The sequence below is a fragment of the Oncorhynchus keta genome, chromosome 21 (genome assembly GCF_023373465.1).
Source record: "Oncorhynchus keta strain PuntledgeMale-10-30-2019 chromosome 21, Oket_V2, whole genome shotgun sequence".
Classification (NCBI taxonomy): domain Eukaryota; kingdom Metazoa; phylum Chordata; class Actinopteri; order Salmoniformes; family Salmonidae; genus Oncorhynchus; species Oncorhynchus keta.
In genome coordinates, this window is record NC_068441.1 from 40,706,941 (window position 1) to 40,713,191 (window position 6,251).

Consider the following 6,251-nt stretch of genomic DNA (forward strand, 5'->3'; position numbering starts at 1 on the left):
TTTAATAAAATGTATTAAACTTCGGCATCAATAGCCTTTATTTACACTTGTAAATGAAAGTAATTCTTATTGAACTTATATAAAGGTTAAATAAATAAAACATATATTATCGAATGCTGGTTGGGGAGTAACAAATTACATGTCATTCCTTACATATAAGGGATTACAAAAACTAATTGTAATCCGTTACATTACCAGCAAAAATATTGTAATCAGATTACAGATACTTTTGAAAAACTAGATGATTACTTCGAGGATTACTTTGAAATTCAGAAAATATGTTTGTGAAAAAAATCTTTGACAATTCTTTATTTTCTCAATGACATTCACATCAGCATAGAAAAAAGGCTCACATTTAAATTTGTTCCACCTGAGCGAATCTGACCACAAATCAGAGACCTGTATGATGACACACCACGGATCGCGGAAAATAGCAGGAATAGGTTTTTGTCGGCTATAGTCGAAGCAATGTCTTCCAATGGTGCGACTGCTGTCGGCATCCACATATTATCCAATTAGAACAAACGCTTGGAGGTAAGGATGACAGCAGTGGTGAAGTCGATAAGGATGTCACTTATTATTGTGCTTATTATTGTATTATTGTGGATGGCTGTTCACAAATCTAAATGTGTATTTGAACCCAATAATGGTTAAATTCAAGAAATAGTAGCTGCCTATCAATCATTGTTTTTGAAACCAGTGGACAGCCAATGAAAAATGCGCTACATAGTGCGGATCCAAATCTATGGAATAGAAATTGGGCTTTTATTGCTCAATCAAATTCATACGGATAAAAAAAAGCCCATGTGCCTAATGGACACATGTTCAAACGTGCACACTTTTGATAGATTTAAAGGGCCAATCTGTAGTTGCTACATCAATTATTTTGGACATTTAAATGATATATATACCCTACCATTAAAAAGTTTGGGGTCACTAAAAAACTGTCCTTTAAAATGACCTCAAATTGATCAGAAATACAGTGTAGACATTGATGTTGTAAATTACTATCGTAGCTGGAACGGCTGATTTTTGTATGGAATATTTGCATAGGCGTCACAGAGGCCCATTATCAGCAACCATCACTCATGTGTTCCAATGGCACGTTGTGTTAGCTCATCCAAGTTTATAATTTTAAAAGGATAATTGATCATTAGAAAACCCTTTTGCAATTATGTTAGCACAGCTGAAAAGTGTTGTTCTGATTAAAGAAGCAATAAAACTGGCCTTTAGACTAGTTGAGTATCAAACAACAAACAACTTTCTTCTGAAACTCGTCAGTCTATTCTTGTTTGAGAAACGAAGGCTATTCCAAGAAACTGAAGATCTCGTACAACGCTCTGTACTACTCCCTTCACAGAACAGCGCAAACAGTTTCTAACCAGAATAGAAAGGAGTGGGAGGCCCCAGTGCACAACTGAGCAAGAGGACAAGTACATTAGTGTCTAGTTTGAGAAACATATGCCTCACAAGTCCTCAACTGGCAGCTTCATTAAATAGTACCCGCAAAACACCCGTCTCAACATCAATAGTGAAAAGACGAATCCGGGATGCTGGCCTTCTAGGCAGAGTTGCAAATAAAAAGCCATATCTGAGACGGGCCATTAAGATGGGCAAAAGAACACAGACACTGGACAGAGGAAGATTGGGGTAAAAAGTGTTAAGGACAGAATCTAAGTTTGAGGTGTTCGGATCACAAAGAACAACATTTGTGAGAAGCAGAAAAAATGAAAAGATGCTGGAGGAGTGCTTAACGCCATTTGTCAGGCATGGTCTAGGGGTGCTTTGGTGGTGGTAAAGTGGGAGATTTGTACAGGGTTGAAGGAAGGCTTGAAGAAGGAAGACTATCACTCCATTTTGCAATGCCATGCGATACCCTGTGGACGGCGCTTAATTGAAACCAATTTCCTCCTACAACAGGACAATGACCCAAAGCACAGCTCCAAACTATGCAAGAACTATTTAGGGAAGAAGCAGTCAGCTGGTATTCTGTCTATAATGAGTGACCAGCACAGTCACCGGATCTCAACCCTATTGAGCTGTTGTGGGAGCAGCTTGACCGTATGGTACGTAACAAGTGCCCATCAAGCCAATCCAACTTGTGGGAGGTGCTTCAGGAAGCATGGGGTCAAATCTCTTCAGATAACTTCAACAAATTGACAACTAGAATGCCAAAGGTCTGCAAGCCTGTAATTGCTGCAAATGGAGGATTCTTTGACGAAAACAAAGTTTGAAGGACACAATTATTATTTCTATTAAAAAACATTATTTATAACCTTGTCAAAATAAAGAAAACAAGGACATTTCTAAGTGAGCCAAAACTTTTGAACGGTAATATAAATATATATCTTCATTGATTCTTGAAGAATATAACAAATGTTTCATGAGCTTAGTTCAACTGTCACACTCACGAGAACCAAAAATATAAGCTTGTTTTATTCCAATGTTTGTAAACATTGTAAATGTAAACAAGCACTGAATAGCCTCCTAACATGGTTAAAACAAAACAAATTATATCATGGATGGTCAGTCCTTGCATCCATAGCTCTGTATATTAATCTGAGAGATTTCTCCAGGCCCATTCCTCAGTTTTTTACCAAGAGGCAAGGCAACTGTTTTGTTATTGTTTCATCTGTGGATTTGCCCTTTAAAACAGCTGCATATTATCAAGTGTCAGCAACAAAAGGTAAACAATAGGACTATAGCAAATGCAGCATATGACATTCATTTTTCACATGTAAATAGCACTTTTCAGTAGTGCTCAAAGCATGTCATTCCATGAGTGCAGCATTTTTCAACTGGAATCAATGAGTCCAATCAGTCCTCCATGACAACAAAATCATAAACAACAGTAGGGCTGGTTAATAAATCCTTAGTTTTGTGGTCATGCTCAGGTAAAACAATTTGGCTAATCTATACTTGAAGATAACAGATCAAGGGGCATTACATTTATTGGAATGACTGGAATTCTGTTAGACTTTGGTTCCTAATGTAAAGATATACTTTAGTCATATTATTATATGTAGTAGAAAGCGATGGGTTAGAAGAAGCCTACATAACCAACACATAAAGTAAAATTTAACATCCATATATAGCCAGCAATGTAAACTTTAACAGTGATTTATCCTGCAATAGATGTCGTTCAAATGTCCTTGCCGTGTCTGAATCCTGGCTTAGGAAGGCCACCAAAAATTCTGAGATTTCCATACCCAACTATAACATTTTCCGTCAAGATAGAACTGCCAAAGGGGGAGGAGTTGCAGTCTACTTCAGAGATAGCCTGCAAAGTAATGTCATACTTTCCAGGTCCATACCCAAACAGTTCGAACTTCTAATTTTAAAAAGTAATCTCTCCAGAAATAGGTCTCTCACTGTTGCCGCCTGCTACCGACCCCCCTCAGCTCCCAGCTGTGCCCTAAACACCATTTGTGAATTGATCGCCTCCCATCTAGCTTCAGAGTTTGTTCTGTTAGGTGACCTAAACTGGGATATGCTTAACACCCAGGCAGTCCTACAATCTACGGTAGATGCCCTCAATCTCACACAAATCATCAAGGAACCCACCAGGTACAACCCTAAATTTGTAAACAAGGGCACCCTCATAGACGTTATCCTAACTGGCCCTCCAAATACACCTCCGCTGTCTTCAATCAGGATCTCAGCGATCACTGCCTCATTGCCTGTATCCGCTAAGGGTCCGCAGTCAAACGACGACCCCAAATCACTGTCAAACGCTCCCTAAAACACTTCTGCGAGCAGGACTTTCTAATCGACCTGGCCCGGGTATCCTGGAAGGATATTGACCTCATCCCGTCAGTTGAGGATGCCTGGACATTCTATAAAAGTAACTTCCTCACCATCTTAGATAAGCATGCTCCGTTCAAAAAATGCAGAACTAAGAACAGATATAGCCCTTAGTTCACTCCAAACCCGACTGCCCTCGACCAGCACAAAAACATCTTGTGGCGGACTGCAATAGCATCGAATAGTCCCCGCGATATGCAACTGTTCAGGGAAGTCAGAAACCAATACACGCAGTCAGTCAGGAAAGCAAAGTCCAGCTTTGTCAAGCAGAAATTTGCATCCTGTAGCTCTAACTTCAAAAAGTTCTGGGACACTGTAAAGTCCATGGAGAACAAGAGCACCTCCTCCCAGCTGCCCACTGCACTGAGGCTAGGTAACACAGTCACCACCGGTAAATCCATGATAATCAAAGACTTGAACAAGCATTTCTCACCAGCTGGCCATGCCTTCCTCCTGGCTACTCTAACCTCGGCCAACAGCCCCCCCCTCATTTATCACTCCAGTGTTAATCTGCTAAATTGAAATTATTCGCTGACCTCCTCATGCCTTTTGCACACAATGTATATAGACTCTATTTTTTTCCTTTTTTTTACTGTGTTATTGACTTGTTTATTGTTTACTCCATGTGTAACTCTGTGTTGTTGTCTGTTCACACTGCTATGCTTTATCTTGGCCAGGTCGCAGTTGTAAATGAGAACTTGTTCTCAACTAGCCTACCTGGTTCAATAAAGGTGAAATTAAAAATAAAATAAAAAGTATAATTTTTGGATGATGGGATCGATTAATTAATAAGATTAAAAATTATATAACAGATCAGAATTGTCACAATTATAGTACTGTATTGTTTTTCAGGGTTTCCCAAACTGGGTGGGGTGCACGTTTTGGTTTTTGCCCTAGCACTACACAGCTGATTCAAATAATCAAGTAATCATCTAGCTTTGATCATTTGAATCAGCTGTGTAGTGTTTGGGTAAAAACCAAAACGTGCACCCCTTGGGGTCCCGAATACAGAGTTTTGGAAACACTAGTTTATGATAGAATTAGAAAACGATCATTATTATTGTAGATTATACAAAAAAAACTAACTTTCTCTGGCCACCAGATGGCATCCTTTTCTTGTTTACAGGCCATGAAATGCAATGGACTCCAGTATGCTCTGCACACAGTAGTAGCATAGGCAATATAAAGCAAAGTATAGGAGTTTCATAGGAGCATCATTCCAGGCAGACATTTATACCCATTGCATGTAAACAAATCAAATGTGTATTTATCACCTGCACAGGATACAGCAGGTGTAAACAGTACAGTGAAATGCTTACTTGCAAGCTCAATACACAATTGTTTTTATTTGTACATATGAAGTACAGGTTATTCTGCAAATGTAAAATGTGGTCAAAGCAAAACTCTTATTGCAAATCTATATTGATAAAAAACACAATTTCCATAAACACATCATTTGCACAAGTCCACTGAAAGAGAGAACCTGAAAAGTCATTGACAAACGCTTCATACACTTTAAACTTACATCCATAATACACTCTTTTATACTTCTCTTAAAGATGTCCTACAGCCATTTTTGAACTTCTCCCGTTGAAAAGCAATATCCCAAGTATTAGTACAGTAAAGTACACACACTAAAGCAAGTAGTGTTTTTTAGACAACTGCAAACTTCCAAGGAGTAGGGCATTCAAGGAGTTGGTCCAATGGTCAAATGTGATGTCATCAGCCGTCCCCCTTGGTTGAGGAACAATAGAGGAGGATGGAGAATAAAAGAGGAAGCCCCCGACCTGGACCACCTATTGGATTTGCCATTTGTTAAGTAAATCAGGTGTTAAAAGAAAGAGATTTACCAAATTATGTTAATACAATTACTGTGTAGTTACAAAAAGTGCATCTGGGCAACTCAAATGTGACCAGATATTTTGTTTCTTGGTAGGTATTTTCAAGAACAATAAGACAATATAAATGTGTAATTTCATTGGAACAGAATAACAGTTGTTCTCAATATGGCAGAGAACAGTACCACAGAAGAACTTATGCTACTGTACAGCAATGACATGATAAAAAGGTGTTCCCTAGAGATCCAGACAGTAGCTTGGCCAGACAAACTGCCTTATTAAGGAGTCCCCCAGGCAGCTTTTCAAACAACTGGGAGCTTCAGAACACGGCTCCTATCATCATCGTCTCCCTCCCTCCCAGATGTAAAACCACAAACCATAGACAGATCGTCCGCACAGCGGCCCTTTAGCTTTTTCTCTAAATAAGGCAGCTTATCAGAGTTCCTGTCATTTCAGCCATATTCCCATTGCCAAACAACCCTGGCTCCGCAGGCCTGCACATTCTTTTCCCTTGTATGGGTAAATGCCTGAGCAGGGCTGGCTCTGTTTGGGACAGCCGGGCAAGGCGATTGGCCAATGGAGGAGTGGGATGGGCCGGTTGAAGACTTT